This window comes from Temnothorax longispinosus, chromosome 10 (genome assembly GCF_030848805.1).
Source record: "Temnothorax longispinosus isolate EJ_2023e chromosome 10, Tlon_JGU_v1, whole genome shotgun sequence".
Lineage (NCBI taxonomy): Eukaryota > Metazoa > Arthropoda > Insecta > Hymenoptera > Formicidae > Temnothorax > Temnothorax longispinosus.
The window spans coordinates 8420510-8443833 of NC_092367.1; the positions used below are offsets into that span (position 1 = coordinate 8420510).

The following is a 23324-nucleotide window of genomic DNA, read 5'->3' on the forward strand; positions in this document are numbered from 1 at the left end:
GTCACACCACACTCAAGAAATAAAAGTGTTCCTACAGGATTATAACATAGGGGCAATGCTCATTTCAGAAATTCGCTTCACAAGTAGGAGCTACATAGCTATTCCTGGTTACAGTATTTATCATACAACGCATCCCGACGGTACTGTCATACTTAGAAGTAAAATTAAACATCACGTAACAAACCCCTATCAAACAGCTCATATACAGACTACTAATGTTGTCATTGAGGACCAGTCAGGACACTTTCATTATCTCAGCTGCTTACTGTCCCCCCAAACATAACAAAGAGCCTCACTACACAGCATATTTCGAATCCCTGGGTAAACGCTTTATTTCTGGCGGTGATTATAATACCAAACATGAGCACTTGGACTCAAGACTCACCTCATCAAAGGGGCGCAAACTATTCAAAAGCATAAAAGCCTCTGGACTACATGTGGTGTCGTTTGGACATCCAACATATTGGCCAGCTGACCTAAACAAAACACCTCACCTAATCGATTTCTGTGTTGTCAGGGGGATATCTAGTCACTGCTTCAGATCTGAACCTTGCTTAGAATTGTCATCAGATCATACTCCCGTATTGGTGACCCTCTCAAGACAAATTACTATAACAAACAGGAAATGCAGTTTGCATAACAAAAAAAACCAACTGGTTTTACTTTCGTGAGCGAATAGAAGAAACATTTAACACTAAAATAAGTTTGAAGAACGAAGACGACATAACTACTGCAGTTGAACGTTTCAATAATTGTATCCAGCTTGCAGCTTGGGAATCTACCCCAGTCACTAAGGGTAAAGACCCTGTTTTATGTTTCTCTTAGGAAATAAAAGACAAAGTAACTGAAAAACGCAAGCTACGCAAGCGATGGCAGCTTTTACTAGATGTCCCAAATTGAAAACTAAACTTAACTAACTATACTATCAAGCAACTAAAATTATTACTAGATAAAGAACGAAATATGCACATCGAAAACTACCTTCAAAATCTTAATGCCACAGTTGCAACGGATTATTCACTATGGAAGGCCACTAGGAACCTGAAACGACGTCAAGTTGCATCTCCACCGATTCGTCGCCCTAATGGAAGCTGGGCACGGAGTGACTCGGAAAAGGCAAAGACCTTTGCTGCATATTTATCCAAGGTATTCACACCAAACACATACGAAGGCCTACCGGAAGAGGAATCTAAAATACTTAATGCCTTCAAAAACTCTTGTGAATCTAACATAGAAATAAAGAACTTCACCAAAAAGGAAGTAATTTCAACTATTAAGAACACTAACTCAAAAAAAGCACCAGACTGCGACTTGCTAACCGGTCGCATACTGAAAGAGTTACCTGCGGCTGAAATAACCTTCCTTACCCAACTCTACAACGCAACGTTGAGATTAAAATTCTTTCCACCGCAATAGAAAGTAGCTCAAACAATAATAATACCCAAACCAGGAAGTCATATAAATCCATCAGCTTACTGCTCATCGCCTCTAAGATCCTCGAGAAGCTATTTCTCCTCAGACTGATGCCTATAATTGAGAAAAGAAGGCTGATTCCAGATCATCAATTTGGTTTCCGACACAAGCATGGCACCGTAGATCAAATCCATAGGATCGTCGAAAAAATACATTCTGTCCTTGAAGGCAAGGCATACTGCTCCTCAGTTTTCTTAAATATCTCTCAAGCTTTCGACAGAGTGTGGCATGAAGGTCTGTTATTTAAAATAAAAAACAATCTTCCACCTGCCTTCTTCAAATACAAGGTGATTCGAAACAACCTTTTATTCTTCAAACTACAGATTCTTGACACAATTCTAAGACAACTTTTCTTCTCGCAAAATTATGTCCATTGCTTACTTTCCAAGATATTAACAAAAATTTTCACCTTATTACCGGCCGAGTACAGGAGCGGCGCAACTCGGTGCCTGCTGCGATCAGCCGATCGACGCACACAAGCTGCGTACCAATATTTACTACCAGCACAGAAAATCTAAAGTTTATGTTACACACACCGTAGATTTTCAGAACTGGCAATAACATTGGAAAACACATACAATGTTTACGCGAGCGTTACTTCTGTAGTAACTTTCGATAAGTCCTTCGCGTAAACGGGGTTTTGTAGTAAACTTACGATAATTCACGAAACCATTTACAAGAAGTTTCCCGAGAACGTGAAAGAATTAAATGACAAACTCCACAATGCTATTTGGGCTATCGAAGATGACATTATGGAGAAGATTCCGACAAACCTATTAAGATGCATGAGAGCATGTATCGCGATGAACGGTGGCCTCTTCGAACATTTGCTGTAATTAAAGTATCTCTTCCAAAAATAACAAAATCTGCCTTTTTCAGGGCAACCAAATATTTCATTACGAGGAACATTCTCTCAGAGTTTGCAATAATAATCTGTTCTGGAAGCGAAGTAAGAAGCACGAATTCCGCGTTTAAAATTCGGAAGCATTAACCATTCAGACATTCACATTTGATAGCGCTAGTACCGAGTGTATCGTGAAATCGGTTTCTCGAAAAGATAGCGTCAAGAGCCTAGAGATGGCGCGCACCCCTACACCTTTCTACACTTAAAGAATACCATCTTGTTAGCATCTTGCTGTAAACACAGCGATCAACAACTACTTTTACGCGAGCATTACTTCTGTAATAACTCACAATAATTCACTCGATTACGCGGAGTGAATTATCGTAAGTTACTACAGAACCCCGGTTACGCGGAGGACTTATCGTAAGTTACTACAGAAGTAACGCTCGCGTAAATATTGTATGTGTTTTCCAATGTTATTGCCAGTTTTGAAATTCTACGGTGTGTGTAACATAAACTGTAGATTTCCTGTGTTGGCAGTAAATATTGGTACGCAGCTTGTGTGCGTCGATCGGCTGATCGCAGCAGGCACCCGACGTAAACGCCCGCGTCTAACGGTGAGTTGCGCTGCTCCTGCCTATCTCCTGTACTCGGCTCGTAATAAGGTAAAATTTTTTGTTAATATCTTGAAAAGTAAGCGTTGGACACAATTTTGTAAGAGGAAAAGTTGTCTTAGAATTGTGTCAAGAATCTGTAGTTTGAAGGGTAAACAAAAGGTTGTTTCAAATCACCCTGTATATTAAATCATATCTAGAAAATTGTCATTTCCTGGTCAAATGTGGCGAAGCCATTACAGGCTTTTATGACATAAAAGCTGGGGTACCACAAGACAGCGTCCTTGGCCCTATCCTGTATCTTCTCCTGTATACCTTTGACATTCCGATCCCACAGCATACAATGACGGGAACATTTGCTGACGACACAGCTATACTTGCATCGGATGTAGACCCAACGATTGCCAACTCTATTCTTCAAAACAGTCTTAATGAGATCTCGAGATAGATAAAGAGATGGAGAACAAAAGTTAATGAGACCAAGTCAATACATGTGACCTTTACAATGAGATGCGAGATTTGTCCCCTGGTTTTACTCAACAACATACAGGTTTCACAAGTTGACGTGGTGAGATTTCTTGGCATGTACCTCGACAGACGTCTCACATGGAAAAAGCACATTCACCAAGCGGAAAAAACTTGGACTGCAACTTCAACTTTGTAAAATGTACTGGATGATGACCGAAAAATCCAAATTATCACTGGAAAACAAAATTACTTTACAAATGTATTCTAAAACCAATATGATCGTATGGGATTTTTTTAACTGACATATTTGTGGCGGTCCGCGCCACTAATGATACATCCCTGCGCAATGCCTGTAATACCGGCAGTTCGCAGCAACGCCGATAGGCGTCGCATCGCCGGGGCAGCTTTGCGAGTTCAAAATTCTGCACCGACTAGTATAAAGGGAGACCCCCTACGGGCTCGAGAAGATCTTCCCGGCGCTAGTCGCCAAGCCAGCTACAGCGCTAGCCGCTAGCTGACACACGGCGCGAGTTGCCCGGTTACAGCGCGAGACGCTGGCCGAAACATACGGCGCGAGTCGCCCGGCTACAGCGCTAGACGCTAGCTGATACACGGCGCGAGTCGCCCGGTTACAGCGCGAGACGCTGACCGAAACATACGGCGCGAGTCGCCCGGCTATAGCGCTAGACGCTAGCTGATACACGGCGTGAGTCGCCCGGTTGCAGCGCAAGACGCTGATTGAAACCCACGGTGCGAGTCGCCCGGCCAAAGCGCTAGACGTTTGCCGAAACCTACGGCGCGAGTCGCCCGACCACAGCGCTAGACGCTCGTCGACCCTCAAGGCGCTTGGTCGCCGTTCGGCAGTAGCGCGTGAATGCTCACCGACTCGAGGCGCCTGGACGCCCTCGGCAGTAGCGCACTAACGCTCTCCGAACTCTTCGGCGCCAGTCGCCCGGCTACAGCGCAAGACGCCAGCCAACCTACGGTGCTCGGTCGCCCAGCTCTTTGTTTCAGGTCACATACGGACTGCTACGGCACACAAAGTAGCGCGTGGACGCTCGCCGACTTCCTAGGCGCACGAACACCTTTGACTTCCACAGAAACCAGCCCAAGGAAGGAAGGAATAAACGCGGCCACGCAGACCAAGCCGACAGGAGGCAGAATCATTCTCTAGCAAATGACATTACAAACACTGACACATTCACAGTTGTATATAGAGTAAATATATATCAATCGTTGAATGCAAATCCGTGTCATCTTCCTTTCTACCCCTTGCGATTCACAACCTTTGGGCCAACTCCTACTCACGCACCGTAGAATAAGGTAGAATACCGCATAATATAAGTAGTAGCGCCCATATATTAATTTTGCTTTCTCATATTTATTAAATATTTTCGTATATATAAACAGTAAAATTACTTTATAATTTAAACTGAAAATAATATAATTGTATATGAAATTATATAGTCATATAAGATTATATATGATCAAATCAGAACATTGGATCTTAAAGTATCCGATAGATGGCATTCGATGTGATCTGTTTCTCGTATTTAAAATTTGACAAACAGTGTTATAAGAACGGCATCGTTCGACACGACACTGTTTCGCGCTATTCTTGCGCGACGCTGTCTCGGAGCGACACAATTTTTGTATCAGTTATATCGTGGAGTTCACTCTTATAATAAAGTGACACGCTTAAAAAATAACAATTGAAAATATATAACAATTTTCTAAAACTTATTTAAATATATATGTCCTTATATATTGTTCGGCGCTCGCCTCAATGTAAATAGTAATCGTTAGTAGTTATTAGCTTAGTCACATTCGTTGTATATATCGTTAGAATTTTATCATTAGGATATTCACGGTGACTCGCGCGAAACGTCAGCAGATCGCGACTAACTCGCATATCGATATTTTCGCGACTCACTAATTGGTGCTGCCCTCGTTCACCCTACGAGGGCACCATCAACAAGGAAGAACAGACTGCTCGCTCGCGGCGCTGTTACAGGACCGCGAGCACTCACTCAGATTCGAGCCGTCGACGTGAACTCTCGCAATCTAGTCGTCATGTCACCGCGAACACTCGCTACGAAGTCTAGAGGTGCCCATTACACACTCGAATTACGGAAGGCCTTATAGGTCTCGCTCCTCCGGGAGAGCGAACTTCTACTGCTTCTGCCTTGCCTGCACTGCTTTGCGTGTCTGCCTGCCTGCCTGCTGCTTGCCTGCCTCTGCACGTACCTGCTTGCGCTCCGAGAAAGGACGAGGTCCCTCCAGGAGACGACGGCCGACCGAACGGTGAGTCGCATGTTTCACTTTCTTGCGTTTTATCGCTAAATTCGAGTTGAGGAGACGATACACACCTCCTCTGGTCCTTCGAGAAAATTCTAGACCAACTCGCAAGCCGGGGCCTTACACCCCCCCGAGACATATATAATCTTATATAATCATATATGACCATATAAACTTTTATCAGGCCAAAATTCATATCCCTCCAGGGGCTATTTGGCGCCATTTTGGATTCTTCGGGATCCATTTGGAGTCATTTGGTACGGGTTTTGCGAACCCGGAGTGCCCGAGCACATCAGTACCGTAATCTACGGCAGTCCTTAAGGGCTGTCGTGGACCGGGGAGCCCTTTCAGAGCTCGCGAGGTAGGCGGCCTTTATAAAAAGTCCGCCCGGCCGGACGGGGCCGTGAGGGACGAGCTTTGCTTCGTTGCCCAGCCGTCCTATGGAAAGGAAAACCCAGACAGAAAACCGGGGGACCGGCTGCCCTGCTTAGGAGCTTGGCTAGCTTTGGCTACCCAGACTCCAACAGCCGGTAGGGGAAGACGACCTTGACTGCAAACGACCGGTCGGCCGGGACCGAGAGGGGGCGGGGTTTTTGTCTCACTCCACCGGCCTAGAAGAAGGACACCTCAAGAAAAAAAATAAACGTGCATAGTAACAACTGTGCCGCAAACACGTAGAACTACGTCGACTGTCACTACTTCATGTTAAAGTATTTAGCGAAAGAAAGTAGACGTAGGGCTACGTCAACTGTCACTATTATTTAGCGAAAGACAGTTAACATAGCCCTACGTCTACTTTCTTTCGCTGAATACTTTAACATGAAATAGTGACAGTTGACGTAGTTCTACGTGTTTGCGGCACAGTTGTTACTGTGCACGTTTATTTTTTTCGTTTTTGATGCCAATGTGTTTCTTATGTTCTAAAACGTCGAAATATCGCATTAAAAAAAAAAAAAATGCAAAATTGCTAATAATAAAGGGGTTACCGATTTCTGTTTAAAAAACAACACAACTCCCAAATTTCTATAACTCAAGAACTGATTAACTAAATTTTAAAGAATTATACATGAAATAGGGGAATCAAAAACTACGCAACTGGTTTAAAAATCGGTATCGAAAAATTAACACCACCATCGCCATTCCCGGAAAATTTTACCCCTGTTTCATATATAATTCTTTAAAATTCGGTTTATTAACAAATGAGTAGTTCGCGGAAAACGTTGCAAGAAAAAAATCGGTAACACCTTTTGGAGATTTTATAGACTTTAGAGAGAAAATAAGACTATATTACAATCAAATGACAACTTATTTATTACTCTACAATTATTATTTTCAAAAATATAACAAAAAAACAGAAATCGGTAACCCCTTTATTTTTTGTAATGCATTTTTTTTGTAATGCGATATTTCGACGTTTTAGAACATAAGAAACACATTGGCATCGAAAACTACGCAACCGGTTTAAAAAAATTGGTATCGGTATCGGTATCTTATATTAAATCAATAAATATTTTCCTATAAAATAAAATTATTTCCCAAAAAATTAAAAAAATCGGTTTCCAGAAAATCGGTAACAAAAAACTATACACATCATAGCACTCTCCAGAAAATTCTACCCCTATTTCATATACTTTTGGTAATATTTCGAGAAATATTTCCCGAAAAATTACATATTATTTCTCAAAAATTAGACAAATTTTGGTACCGGTTTCCAAAAAATCGGAAACAAAAAATTATACACATCATGGCAATCCCCGATAAATTTTACCTGTTCAAGATATCACAAAATTCTCACTCTGGTTCCGCGTAGTTTAACCTTCGAAAAATAGTCAAAGTTAACTACTTTTATTCACATTCATACATTGCAAAATAATTCACATTAAACATGTCAATACGATGATTATATAACGTTAAATCAAGATAGAATATTAATAAATGAACATAATGAGTAATCTTCCATAATGCACGTTAAAATACACTTATTTTTTATGTAATTTTGTTAGAATCATGTCATTAAACGATAATAGTACGTTAACATTCTGAAAGAAAGACTTGTTTATTATAATTACGCTTTACGCGAATCAGGTGGATATAAGCGAGTTATCTCTAATAGGTTAGTATTAAGCGCATAATAATGTCGTAGGACAATTAACTTAAATTCTCGACAACGCATTCGAGTCCTGCAGCTAGAAACATTACAAATAATTCCGCGAAGTAATATGACCGTTACGATCAGACTTATTCGGCACTCGCGAGGGTCGCGAATGCCTGCCGACTGTAATATGGCGAACAGCCGCCCGCAATTATTATAGAAATATCGTATGCATCGGAGAGCCGGCTTATTGTTTCTCTCCTTACCGTACCTGTATAGGTGTGGAATATAATAGCGGATGGAAGGATGCCGCAAGCCAGACACCTTCGCAAGGGCGGACAAGCGTGTTGTCGCCCTTTCTCTCGTATAGGTTGCTGCCCACTTTCGTACGCAAGGTACCGGCAATTACACAATGCAGTCGTACACCACACACGTGACGACGTCGAGCAACGACTCGACCGACCAACACATACGCAAGAAAAGCGCTCCAGAACCTGTCTCGCTCGCTCCCCGCGACGACTACGCCGCCGCGGAGATTTTCCCGTCGATAGATTACCGTCGCTCAATTCTCGATCCAAACATTACCCCTACTTTCTATATAATTCTATATTATTAGTTTCGAAGATCTAAACGTTCAAAGTGTGACATGTTTTCGTAGCATCTACAAGAAAATTAGCTAAACTTTCTAACGCTACTATATCGAAACGGTAACAAATAGAGAGTTCAGTCTTGTTTTATCATAAATGGGACTTCTTAAGCTTTAAAATGAGATATATGTCATTCATTATTCTACGATTATTAGTTTCGAAGATATAAACGTTCAAAATGTGACCTGTTTTAGTTGCATTGTGGCATCCGTGGATACCCCCCTTACCGCGGAGAAAGACGTAGTTCTACGTCAAAACTACGGGATGGGTGGGCTTTGATCCCTCGTCCATTGCACGCCGGTGCTCCGGCAAAGCGGGGGATCTGGGGTTCACTGTGGGCCGCCTGGGCCGCTCGGACTTATTCCGAGGTCGGGGCCAGACGGCCCTGGGAGGGAGGACCCACCGGGCCACCCGGACATCTTTCGGGGTTGGGGCCGGTGGTGTCCTGCCGCCGGACGTAGGGCCGGCGGCGCGTACGGTAACCCATCGGTCGGCGACTGCAACTACTGGGGGTTCTTCGTGTGCCCTGTCCTCTCGCGGGCGGTGGGGGCCGGGGACTGAGCTTGCTCAGCCCGGTCCCTTGGCGCGCGGGAGGAGTATGGAGGTTCCCCCTATCCAAAGTCGGCTGGTCGGTGGCGGATCTTAGCTGGTCGCCCCGGCGGGCAAGGCGATGGAGGGGTTGCAGCCTTTTTCGCCCTATCCGTCCGGGGGGGCCCCCCGCGTGGCGGCGCCTGCTGCGGTGCCCGGGTTGTCGGAGGCCTGGGACCCCCGAAATGCCCATGGGAGGAGGCTTGCCTCGCCCATGGGTGAATAGAAGGCCTGGAGTCCAGTGCCCCCACGACAATTCGGGGGCCCGTGACATAGCCAGCCTCCCGGGAAAACTCGGGGCCCGGCCAGTGTTTCGGGGCTGGTCGGTGAGGGCATGCCCTGGCTGGTGAAGCCGCAGCGGGTTGGGGTGTTAAAACGAAATATGTCTGCTAATAAGAAGAACAGTTTGAAGAAGAAACCTTCTCCATCTTTATTCTTCTCTAAGAAGGACACGCATGGAGATCGAAGGAAGAAACGTGGCGGTCTGGAGATCTCTAAGGAGAACTTAGCTAAGGCCTTGAAGATTGAGAAGGAAGCTTACGAGAAGATAGATCGGATAAAGAAAATAACTTTTACTGATAGATTGGAAGAGTCCAAGCGAGTCTTCGAATATAATCCTGAGGAGGCAAAAAAGATGAGATGGGTTGCGTCGCGGTTTCCGTTTCCTTTGAAAGGCGGCGTTCAGGAGCTGACCTCTCAGGAGTTGCTGGATAGATCGTCATACTTTTTGGAGGAACAAATGTCCACTCTTTATGAAGAAGACGATATAATGAGGAACGAGGAATTCAAGAATTACTGCGAGATGGTGGAGGAAGTAAATACGGAGCTGGATAAGAGACTTAGGAAGGCCACGGCTAAGTGAAATGAGGCGGCTAAGCGCAACAAGAACGCGGAGAAGGAAATTGCGGACTATAAGTCTTGTATCGCGGATATGGAGGTGGAAGTTTTGCCTCCCTCGAGCGTGGAGATCAGGGACATCTCTGTTCAAACGGAAAGCTCTATGGCGATAGTTTGCCTTACTGACAGTGCGGGAAAAGACATGATGGAGGTAATCGCGGCTTTCGACCGTAAGATCACGGCCCTTACCAAAGAGGTGAATTCTCTTAAGGGAGTTATGGTATCAACCCCAGCTTCGGCGAGGGACAGGAGAACGGAGAGAAATAGTGATGTAAGGGATGCAGCTGCGGGGGAAAGTGTTGGTGAAAGTGCGCCGGCCTTTTCCCGGATCAGCGGGAAGGATGCCCCTGCCCCCTCCCGCGACTTACGCCGGGGTGGTAAGGGTGGGGGGAAAAGACAGAAAGAAAAAAGGGGGTGGGAAGGGGATTTTCGTGACCTCCTCCCTGCCCCAAGTGGGTGGACAGTCCGCGCGGAACAGGAATAAAGCGCGGATTCCGGCCCCCTCGGGGGCAGCGGTTGTTGAGGTGACGATTCTTCTTTCGGGGGGATCGATCACGTACGCGGACGTTATTAAAAGGAGAAAATATCCTTGGCGAATTTGGGGGTGGACAGCCTGCGCTGTAAACGGGCCTCTTGTACGAGGTTCCCGGTGAGAATTCCACCGCACAGGCCGACCTCCTGGCGACTCGTCTCCGGGAAGTCTTGGGGACGCGATAGGTGCGGATCACCCGATCCTCCAGACGCGTGGACGTGCGCGTGGGAGGGTTGGATGATTCCGCTACTCCAGAAGACGTGGTGGAGGCGTTATCTAAGATCGGGAGATGCCTCCCCGGAGAGATTAAGTCCGGTTCGGTCCGGAAGTCTCCCCGGAGTGCGTGTGCTGTCTGGGCGCAGTGCTCTGTCGCTGTGGCCAGTGCGGCGGTAAAGATTGGGGGTATCCGCGTGGGCTGGATTAAAGCCCACGTGGAGGTGTTGCCGTCCCGACCTTTGAGGTGCTTTAAATGTCTCGAAACCGGACATGTCCGATTGACATGCACCTCCACGGTGGATCACTCCATACCTGCTATCGATGCGGGTGTTGCGTAGCATCCGATAGGTCGTGCACGACATGCGCATTAACATATATAAAGGCATGCACATATACATGTGTTGCATCTAAGAGAGACGGACCTCGGACGCACAATTGCACACACGTGCGCATGTACACAGACATGCGACGGCTAAGTAAATATCCTCGAATCCAACAATGATCGTCGCCACTCTTTCCGTCTGGCGGCGCGAGTCAAAAGGAACCGCGGCGCCGATAATCGCAGGACACCGTCGCCGCCGTGATCGCCTCATCGATGTCTCACTAGTCGAAGGGACCAATGAGAAATCTTTTCGATGAAACGGGGATAGGGAGGGAGATCGCGACGGAAAAATCAGGCATTCTGCCTGTAGCCACAGTTGAGAGTGCACGCGATAGTCGAGTCCAATCCAATTGTGCGTCCGAACGATCACGACCAAGAGAAAGAATCTCTCAGACGTTGTCGTGTGTCCGTCAGGCGGCTCAGGGCAACAGCCCCCAGGCGTTGTCGCCCGACCGGGATCCAAGGCAATAGTTCTGAGACGTTATCCCGGTCTCGCGCGTAGAACATTAAATAAAGCGAGTACTTGTTTCGGCAGTACATATCATACGGTCTAATCCGCGAGTTACTGTGACGTAAAATCGATCTCTTTTGTATTGAAATACATAAATAAACTTTATTCGAAAAAACAGCGTTCATGTGAATAACATCTACACTGACACAAACAGCGGGATTGGGAGCCACCGTGCCGGCCTCTGCTCTGCGGCGTCCCCGAGTTGTCCGCTCTGTGCGGGCTCACAGCGCGCCGTCACTTTTTTCTCTAAATGCTTTTAAAATCGCGATAAAACTCTAAACTTAAAGCAGATGGTAGGTTGACCAGGTAATTTTCTCAAAATAAACTCGATATGGGCGCCAGGTGCAATTTCTCGCACCACGATACACAAACTCAATTCTCTCAGGCGTGAGTCCAATTGGTCAATCGCGCTTGGAATAGGAGAAGGAGCGCAGCGCAATTAGCGCACCAGATTGATAACAAAAATATAAATATATTTAGGCAGCGTAGAAAGCATGTGGAATAAGGTAGAAGTATTCAACGGCGAACAAGAAGAATCCGAATATGCGCCACGTGTCACCCCACGAGCGCGATACACATTCTTTCGTCGAGTTGCACAGCAATCCCAATTTATTTCATACATCGATCATTGCAACAAATTCCACCCTGAATTTCGCGGCATCAACACACGTTTAAGTACGACTAATCCCACCCCGAATCTCGCGATACTGACAACGCTTACTTACACCTAGACGCAAAATAATCGTAGACATTTACTTACGCGAAGCGCAGAATAATCGTGAAATATTCGCACGCAATACGCTGGCGGTTTCACGAGTGCCGAAACATTTACTTTCGCGCAACGCCGAATAACACGCGACATGCAGACTCATCGCGGAATACTCGCACGCAAAACATTTACTTACGCGAGACACAATAATCGTGAAGTACTCACACGCACGATGGCGATTTCACGAAGGCCAAAATGATCACGCATCTTTTACGAGCACGCGAGTCCCGAAATGACCACAAATCTCTCGATTCCGCGAGTCCCAAAAGAACTGCGAATCTTTACGCTTACGCGAGTCCCAAAATGACTGCGAATCTCTAAGATTACGCGAGTCCCGAAAAAACCTCGCGATTGACTCTAGCAATCACGCCCGCGGCCTTGCGTGGTCCGCAACACGAAACGCGACGAGGCTCTACGCGCCACGACGCAATCACGTGACGCCCACGACAAGCTCATTTCCCGATTCACAATAATTAATCTTTACAGCACGGTACTATCACACGAACGAAAACCAAACGCGCATTGACTGTCGGCGGCCGCACGTCCGAATCCCCGAGACGGGGTATTGCGATTACTTCTCTCGGCCGGGCTCTCCCGCGGTATTCCTCTCGATATAAAGGTTACTAATACGGATTTCACAATTCTTGCGGCACAACGCGACTCCCGGGAGGACCTCGATATAGCAACGGTCTTACTTTCAAGGTGCGTGACCAGTGGCCTTTCAAATGCTCGCTCGTTCGCTCGCCGGCAGCTCGTCGCCTCGCTCGTAGGGCTGGATGGTACCTTCCAGTACGGCTGCTCACACGACAGTGGTGTGCCCTCGGCCCGGCGGGACCACGCTGGGCCCGCGCCCGCTCGCGCGCGCCGGTGTCCCTAGCCCTCTCAAGTGCTGCGCCCTGGCACGATAACGATGTCACTATTGATCGCTGCGCCTAACTAGGGCGCCCCTCGCAGCTGCTTTCACCTGCCGGCGGTGGTTTCAAACCCGTCTTCGTGAGACCGGCTGTTCAGGCCGCGACTCACTGACCGGTTAGGGCCTAAGCAGAATGTCTGTCTTATAACCTTAAGGCAGTGTTTTATGCCTTAAGTCTTTGTCTTATGTAACGCACAATACTGTGTTAATGTTTCCTGTCTTGTGTAGTTATACGTCGCGTATACTACACAAGACAGGAAACATTAACACAGTATTGTGCGTTACATAAGACAAATACTTAAGGCATAAAACACTGCCTTAAAGTTATAAAACAGCCATTCTGCTTAGGCCCTGGCCGTGGGCTTCAGCGTGACCCACCCGTCGGCCGTCGGCCGTCCGCCCTCGGTAGGCTACCGGCTGTCCACCTGAAAGTCTCGCGGTGCGACTTACGTCGTTACATGACTCCTGGACCATCTGCTCCGCACCTTCTCGCATAACCTGTAAGCCTCGCAAACAACTTTAGACTTAACTTTAAACGCTAGCGCTCCGCCCGCCTCGGGCGGAGGCACCACCCTTTACGTCTCCCTCGGCCGAGCCACCATCCGGGTCGGGGACGCGACTCTGTCACGTCACAATGGTTATATATAATTATATATAATCTATGTAGATAAACGCTTTTTTAATATAATTTATATATAAATTATAAGAACTCATATATAATCATGTCAAATTGTATATGAAACACATACAATTAATTAATAATTATATATGATCATATAGAGACAAAATTCATATGTAATTGCATTATAATCATATATATTTATATATAATTATATATAATTTTTTTTCCCGGGAGGATGCTTGTGTCGACTTGCGTCGCTCACTGGAAAGCTCCCAATATCGCGATCCGTGCGTTTCTCTATCGTGTTCGTAACAGTTCCGTGCAATGGACTGTCCGTTTACTAATGTACCGTATAAATACATATGTATGTAAAACGGTTGTTGAGACTACTGTGTTATTTTCCCGTCTCTTTTTAGTAGCCCTCCTTCGTTCATTTCCGTCCTGCACTATTTCCATTACGTGGTATTAAAAGAACTGGGGCTAGTAGCCTTCTCTAAATGTGAGTTCTTGGAAAGCAGGAATCTTACAATTGTTTCAAAGCAGTTGTTTACATGTATTACTGAAGTCTACTCTAATGATAAAATGTAATGAATTGTAGTAATATATATTTTTAATACTCATATTTCATCACCAAAGATCGACGAAAATTACAAGAACAGAGCGCAAAACCCACTTTAAGCCTTTTTAGACGCAAAACGACAACTGAGCAGCGATGCAGCAGATTAGTCAACCCTTTTTTGTGTCTCTCTAATCCAAGGCTAAATAAAACACGCTTGAACTCACTTAGATACACCTATCACTGCATGACTCTCATTACCCCGTAGCTACCATTACCCCGTGTTCCCTACATATGTGCATTTAAAAGGTTCTCGTAAAGAAAAGTTTCTATAATAATCCTTTAATTGTACACACCTGCATAAAATGTCATCAGATACTGTCCATACTTAGTATGCCGTTGTAGAATAATCTTTTCTACATCTGTATTTAATGACAACCAGTTCTTTTGGATTATGTTAAGACAAGTCTTTACCTAAATATATGCTTGTGTATTTCTGACTATTGTAATATTTTTTTATATGGAAGTCATAAAAAACTGAAAATTTATCACTTACTTTCTCACTTTTTAACATTATGACCAATATTTTAAAGCTGAACATTGTGCTGATTATTATCGATGGCACACAATCAAATATGTCATTAAGAGTGATCGGGCCGGCTGATAAATAAAGCACCTATATTGGAATTAGTAACGTAAAACGCAATGGCGAAATTAATCATGTGTTTCTAGAATTTAAAAGATTACAGATAGGTATATATTATGTATATGTATATGTATTGTGACGTGACGGTTCGCCGCGCGTGGCAGCGCCCCGCCGCCGTCACAAGACGCGGGTTTGCGCCCTCGGGCGAGCCAGAAGAGCGACCGCGAAATCTCCAGGGGGCCTACCGAAACTTTAGAATGCGTATCATTTATTCATTTTACTTTATTTTGTATTGTATGAAAATGTGGCACCTCGTCGAGGCACCGTGCTTCGGAATCAGGATTGCGGAAGCCAACGATGTGAGCGAGACCCGCGGCAAGGGACGGAGCGGCGCGGCGCGAGGATATCGCGAGACTCAGTGAGAAGTCCGACGTCCGACCGCGGGGCACGAGGCAGACACGCACGGCGCAGCTGATCGGCAAGAGGCCGACAGGGCCATGATAGGGCCTTTCTCCCCCGAGGAGGCGAGAGCTACCTCCAAACCAACCCCGGGACATCTAAGCGGACCCGAGATGCCTGGTCAGCGTTCCCTCGGTTCGCGAGGAGACCTTCGGACGAGGGTAGTCGAGCCCAAACATGCTAAACATCGGGTGGAAAAATCTACGGCACCAAGGACGCCTGGGAGCGCAAAAGACCCCCGCAGGCTACTTGCGAGAGCGCACGCGTAATCCGCGACGCGCTCAGCCTCGATTGATCGCGACACTACGCCTGATTACCGCGCAACCCCCAGGGAGGGGCGCGCTTTTGATTTCACATCGAGCGGATCACCGCTCGATCTCTCCTGGTTCGCCCACCGATTCGAGTAGACAATTCTCGCAATACAATTCGATCGAGAAAGTTCTCGCGTATTATCAAGCATCCAGATTCAGAGCTAATGGATCATCCCCGGCGCCTGTGACGATGCTTCGGATTTACCCGGGAATCAGCGGGACCGGTGAGGTTGCCCTCCACAGTAATTGGTAAACAGCCACGGTAAAGCCGCGAGTGCCGCGTTTCTCCCTCTCCGACTTGCCGTCCTCGGATATCGTGTACGCGTAGCGGTTTTCGGTTTGGCATTGGTGCAAATCGTCGGACGCGACGTACGCCGGACGCGGCGGGAACGTATTGGTATTGGCGGTCGGTGGCAGACACGAGGAGCCTCGCGACGACATATCCGTGCGCTGCTAGGATCGGCCTCCTGAGGATCGTGACCGCGGGGTCGCGAGATCGTGGATATCACGACATCCGGTCGTGGATAGAATTCGCGTATTTGAACCTTTCGCGTGGTAACGAGCGTCAGCAATCTGCTCTCGGGGTTCGCGTCGGCGCCCGGCGTTCCTTTATCGCGCGTCGCCGGAGAGTGGCCCTGCGGGGTACCTGCCTGCGTGCTGCGTAGAGACCAGCGCTGCGTCGTCATTCGCGATTTGTGCGAAACGATTATTGGTCATCGCGTAAATATAGAATTGTTGTCTTCATCTTGGTGTTATTCGTGATAAAGGTGTCGTGAGAGATTTCGAAATCGCGTCGACGTTACCTGCGAACATCGCGAGCGACCGACCGACGCCCTTAGTACGTCGCATTTCCTGCGAGCGAGATCAGGCGCGCCCGGCAGGGCGCTGTCCCGTAAATTTTGAGATACTCGTCGATTTCCTTCGCGCGATACAAATTAGTTACTTTGCGTCATTTGTGATAAGTTAGATTTAAGTTGTTTCCGCGATACATCTGTTCGTCAACCACTCTTTCATAGCGTTATATTGCCGTCATTTCGGCTCCGGACATCGCCCCAATTCAAGTTTTCTTTACTGCGTATTACTTGTAATTTGGTTTTGATTTCATCCGACCTGTTTATTTTTCCATGTGATCCATCATTCAACGACTATTTAAGATTATTTTCTGTTAATTCTCTGCTTGCCCGAATAACCAGACTTGTTTATTCTTCATTATTTAAAATTTACTACGCTGATTATTTACTTTTATTTTAATAAAAACCGACGAAACCTATTGTTCATTGAATATCTAGCGATTTGTATGTCAATTATTTTGTGTTTGTTTGACGAAACTGCGTCGCCCTGCCTCTACCCTGCCTCTCTACTGTTAGGTCGAGTTGGCTGGCCCCTCGTGCGACAGGTTTTGGTTCTCGCAATTTCGCGTTAAAGTTATCGAGAATTTAGTGGACGCGAGGGCATCGCGTCTGGCGCCCATCGGATTTAATTGAGAGCTGCCTGACTCGCGCGAGGGATTATCCCGAGAAGCATATCACCCGACTCTCCTAGCGTTTCTTTGCTCCGACCGAAAAAGCCGTGACAGTATATATATATATATATATATATATATATATATATGTTTTCACATACAACTATTATTTTCATTCTCTTGATAAATTACATCAAAATTTAATTAACAAAAGTGTTCTGTTTTCTTCTTCTTTTATTTTTTTTTAATTATATTAAAGTTAGATATACATATACACTTTAAAAATTTAATAAAATTTAACTTGTGTATGCGCTAGTACATACACATATAATTTATCACAGTTTGATGAATAATTGCTCGGTAAAAAATTTTTCATATAAAAACATATATAAATATTTATATAATGTATATATAATTATACATATATAAAATATGTCTATATAAATAAGTCCATATAAATGTTTTTTCTTGTATAATCTCTGTACTATGTACGAGGTATTACTTAATTAAAATACTCTGTTCACGAAAAAATAATTAAAGAAATAATTTTTACAGTGTTTTTTTAAATAAAAAGTAAAGTACAAGGAAATTTAAAATTATATAATTTATATATAATCATATGTAAATGTAATAATCGTATATAAAATATGATTATATGTGATCATATAAAGAATATTCTATAATCTAATCGCCATTTTTGCTTTTTGTAAAAAAAAACAATGCAAAAGTTATTTTTATAATTATTTTTCAATTTTTCTTATATATACGGACAAAAATTATACAAGAAAACACATATGGACATATTTTATATATTGTATATATACCTAATTATATATATTTATATGTGAACAATTTTTTACCGGGATGTATATCAATATATTAAACTTCTGGTTTTAACAGAGATGAAAAAGATACAATCAGTAACTTTGCATCACAATAAAAACTGTAGCGAGAATTCTTTTCTTTCCTTTCAATGTATTATACCTGAGGTATTAGAATAGTAAAGCAGAACATAAACATCAATACGAAGAAAACCCATCTATCGCGAAGTCCATAATATGGCCATAATCCTGAGATGGTTAAATATAATTTAAGAACAATATAGTACTGGCTTTGCCCAATGTCTTTCTTGTCGATCATTTTTCGGAGTAAGAAGATTGCAGACTATATCAACTATTCTATGTGAACGTTTGACATTCAACAAATTGCGAGAGATTACTTATCGATTCCTTTTATCCCCTGTTCGGCAACAGCATCGTAATTGCGTTGAGAAACAGGAAAACGATTATTATAACTATACCTATGTCTCATTTCTCAATCCTTTCCTTTTTACATTTTTAAGTCTGATTTCTTATAGTTTCTCTTACAGAGACACTTTCTTCTAGTTTTAGATGCCGTATGTTTTATGCGAATCAGTTTCAAATGTAATTCTTAAGTGAACACAACGTGTGATTTTATCTTGTCTTGGAAAAGGACAAGGTGGAATTTTATACAGCTGTCTTGGAGACTGCATTGGAGAAAGTAAATAGCAAAAGTGAATGACGAACGACATGAGAATAGGAGATACTGTTAATTTAACGTAACTTAACACAGGTAGTTTAATTCTTATAAATTCCAATATTTATGGGATGCCCGATTTAAGTGAAGTTGAAGTATGATATAGATTTGTATAAGATCGTAGTATATAAAGATTTAATGAAATGTGGATTCTTGAATTCATAAATGATTTTCTAATTGTCTTTTTATCTTTCTTGATTATTAATTAGAAAGATAAATTCTCCGGTATATCTGACCAGTTGATTTACGTAATTTATATTTGTAAACAATTAATTTACATTTTTATGTAACTACATGGGTCATACATTACTTGAAAAGAACGGACTTTGATATACTTCTACGTAAATTTCTAGATATAATATAATATAAGAGATCCCAAGTAGCAAAGTGACGTCAAATGACGTCTTAATAACGTCTTAATGACGTCTATGACGTCAATAAGACGTCTTTAGACGTCATCTTTGCTACTTGGGATAGCACAGTATATCTCTAACAATAAGTAAAAGATGATGTTATTTGTTGTGTTGAAAATGCATACGCTAAGTAATATCAATATTCTGAACTTAAAAAGTTTTTTGACGATAAGTGAAAGTGACATGCATAATAAATTAAAATCATATGATTTTCTATTCTTTCACTGATATATACTGATGCGAATTCTATTTTAACGTTGTTTAATTGGATCTTTTGCTTTGAATGTTGAAATACGTATAAAACACTATTTATAACAATTTGAGAAATGTTTGTATGTAGAATATTATACATATATGAAATTATCGTACAATCCATTTTTCACATCTTGAGTCTTAAGTACCGCTCTGTTTCTACCCTAAACCCGAATACGTGTACATATAAAAGTACTCGGGAAAAAAAGATTATATATAATTATATATAAATATATATTTCTAAATATATATAAATATATATAATTATATGTGATTATATATGAAATTTGGTACTATATATAAAATTATATATGGGTCCAAATATCATTATATATGGACATATATAATTCCAGATATAACTAGATATGAACAGATCATATAAAGATTCATATGGAAGTATATATAATTCAGCTATATTATTATATATAATTTATATATAAAATTTATATATAAAAATATAATGTTTATAAAATCTATGATGTCATATATGATTAAATATGATTATATATAATTATACTAGCAATTAAAATATATTTAAATATATATAATGTTTTGGTAATTATTTACAATAACTAACACAGCTCGGATTACTTTGACCTTGACATATGTTGTCAAGGTCAACCTCCTGAGTGACCTTCAGAAGGTTTTAGCCGGCGGTCATTGTTTATTAAAAAGTTATAAACAAAAAAAGTTTGAAAAATATAGCAGCTATTTTGAGTATTGGAAGACATAAATGGCTAATATATATGTCGAAATAGTTCACGCATACTTTTAACGCGAACCGAGGTTTACCCACACTACTGCTTTCGAGGGAGGTGCGGTAGCCCCACACATATTGTATATATAATTACACATTTAAATTCGGATTATCCGATAGATGACAGATGACATCCAATAGGATTCGTTTCTCGTATTTAAAATTTGACGAACAGTGGTATAAAAACGGTATCAAGAGACACGGCAGTGTCTCACGCTAAGCAGCGCCAAGTTGTAATACATGGAATAAATCATTTCACTTTTGATTCTATGTATAGAATCTAGAATCTATATATAGAATAAAAAGTGAAATGATTTATTCCATAGCTTTTGAAAAAATATACACTTAATTTATCAATATCGAAGTTAACAGTTCTTTTTCAATATATGGTCATATATAATTATATATATTTACATATATATATTATCTCATTATATATGTTCATATATGATTATATATAAACTATATATGATCATATAGGGACAAAATTTATATTAAATTGCATTATATACTCGGGAAAAAAATCTCTTATGATGTCTTATATGCTCATATATTTTGGCTTGATAAGATCTTATATGATCATATATGATTATATAAGATTATATAAGGACATATTAGGGCGGCGGTGTGGTCTAGTGGTAGAGCGCCAGACTCGTAATCTGAGGAACCAGGTTCGAGTCCACTAGAGCCATGAATCATGGAAAAGTTTTTTTTCTGAAAAAAAAAAACGCGCCCTTCCGTGCAAGATGCGGAGAAAACTGGGCTTCGTCTTTCGGAAGAGACGTTAAACCGTTGGTCCAAAGGAGGAAACAGTAAGGTAGTGGATGAATTGAAGGTTAGGGTTAGGTACGTCCCTTCAAAAACGCCCTTTAAGGCCCCTTGGGGTGTATAAATTAAAATTCTTTATCCTTTTATCTTATAAGGACATATTATATATATATTATATATATATATAATATAATATATATAAACTTCACTCGGGTGCACACCTGCGTCGCGTTCTGTCCTTGTTCAATTTTCAGTAAGTAACAAAGATAGAACGACGCTGGGTGCATCCGAATAGTTTCTGAACACAGCCTAAAAGGTTGCAAGACATTGGCCGCGTATCGGACCTCTTCTTCTTCCTTAGGAGCTATTACCCAAGGAAGAACAAGAGGTCTGATACGCGGCCAATTTCATATGTTGCAACCTTTTTTTTTTAGTAGCCGACTGTACAATACGAAATTCATTAAGGATGTATGTGTGTCATCTCAAAGCATTACCAAAAATCTAAAAATTTCATAGATTGTTCTATTATTACGTCTAAGTATCTGTGTAAAATTCCAGCACAATTCTCTTACTGGTTTAAAAGTTATTGTAATTAAGGATGTATTGGAGGTATTTCAAATATATTCAGAAAGTGCTGTAAATTGTTTCTAAATTAAATTAAAAATACTTTGTAAAATTTAGAAGTTATTTAAGAGTTATTTAAGTTTAAAGTTAATAAAATTAACATTATCCTTTATAGAGAATCAACATTTTTGCTGTAAATATAAATAAAATATAAATAAACCATATTAAGATATTTCTTAAACTTTTTTTATGTGTAAAACATACATCATTGATATTGTATTTTAAATTTCAAAATGTTTTGCCACAAAAAATTTTTTTAATTGTTTAAACAATACTGATTATTTAAATAACAAAAAATCATACTCAAATTGTTAACGGTAATCCCTTCTAACATATAAAAAATTTTGAGTTGTTTGACATACGTGCAAAGTCTTCTTTTATTGAAAGTTTAACTTTTAGCAAGGACTGTACGACACATACATCCTTAAAACAATCACTTATAATAGCGTAAACAATATAAAATCTAATAAATGCGATGCATGAAAACTTCCTGCGGGAAACGTAGACTTAATTTAAATGATATATTGATAATATAATTTATTTTTCAGAATAATAAAAGGATTCAATGTAGAAAATTACATTATGCACTATTTAATAATGTTAGAGACGCGAAGTAACTATTATCGAGCCGGTAGCGCGATATATATCGACGCGTATTCTTAAGCCGTTGACGCCTGTAACCTTGTCACATAGTCAGTCTCGAGTGAGTCGCCACACGAGATACATACTGTTCGAGCGTCGCAAGTTTTGTAGTTTAATTGGAATGAACTGTTTAGTTGCATACGTAAACTCACTGCGTCAGTTATATTTTCCTATCAAGTTATGGGACCAAGCGGATGAACAATAAAATATAAAGTCCGCGAGTGAAAAACTTAGAGAAAACGTGGTCGCGCCGGGCAGTGTATGGCTACGTTTACACCCAGCGACCTGATCGCGGCCTGACCTATATTGTGACCCGAAGTAGGTCTAGTCATCATTCGTTTACACCGAAAGAGACCTAAAAATTGACGGGATCGTATTTGGGATCGCCCTGAATCTTACCATATTTGACAGTCTGAAGTTACGCCTTTAGATATTTTTATCGTTGACAGTTTGACGATTAACAAGTGTTGTATTTATTAAGTTCGAATCAAGTTCATTAATTTTATATAATGACACCCGAGGAGTATTTTATACAGTTTTATTACCAATTTATTTTTGAAAATAATAGAAGAAGAAATCTTCTTTTTATGAATATTATGCGTAAAAGAAGACAGATGTGGGACAGAATTAAACGATTGCAGAGGCTCCAAATGGCAATGCTTACGCATTATGCACGCATGTTACCAATGAATAACATTTTGGAAACTGTTCGGAGCTCACGTGTACATAGTGCGACATGTACATATTAGTTGTTAAGTAATCGTTTGTCGTTTGATTATTAGCCGATAAGTAGTTTCACGTATCATTAGTTAAACATTGTTGAACCGTTGCCGTCGGCAACCTAAATTTTGCGTTTAGTGACTCGCGCGGAATGTTGGCGGATCGCGATCGTTAGCATGTCAATATTTCGCGCAACTCACCCGACTCGTGCTGCCCGCCCGCGGGTGGCATCCCTAATTAGGGGAAACGTTGGTACTCGCTCGCGCCGCAATTCGCAGGTGCGTGAGCCGA

The 23324-nt window shown here is 42.2% G+C and overlaps 2 long non-coding RNA genes across 2 annotated transcripts in view; both read right to left on the bottom strand.

Moving 5' to 3' along the window:
• LOC139820274 (uncharacterized) overlaps positions 1–18498 on the bottom strand; it is a 153035-nt gene extending 134537 nt beyond the window's left edge. The window contains exon 1 of the long non-coding RNA XR_011733934.1: positions 18285–18498. This is a non-coding gene — a long non-coding RNA (uncharacterized lncRNA). The remainder of the gene's footprint in view (positions 1–18284) is intronic.
• Positions 14450–18267, bottom strand: LOC139820275 (uncharacterized). Its single transcript, XR_011733935.1, has 3 exons — positions 18161–18267; positions 14979–15098; positions 14450–14896 (listed from the first exon to the last, which is right to left on the bottom strand). It is a non-coding gene; the product is annotated as an uncharacterized lncRNA (long non-coding RNA).
• Positions 18499–23324: the final 4826 nt, after the last annotated feature.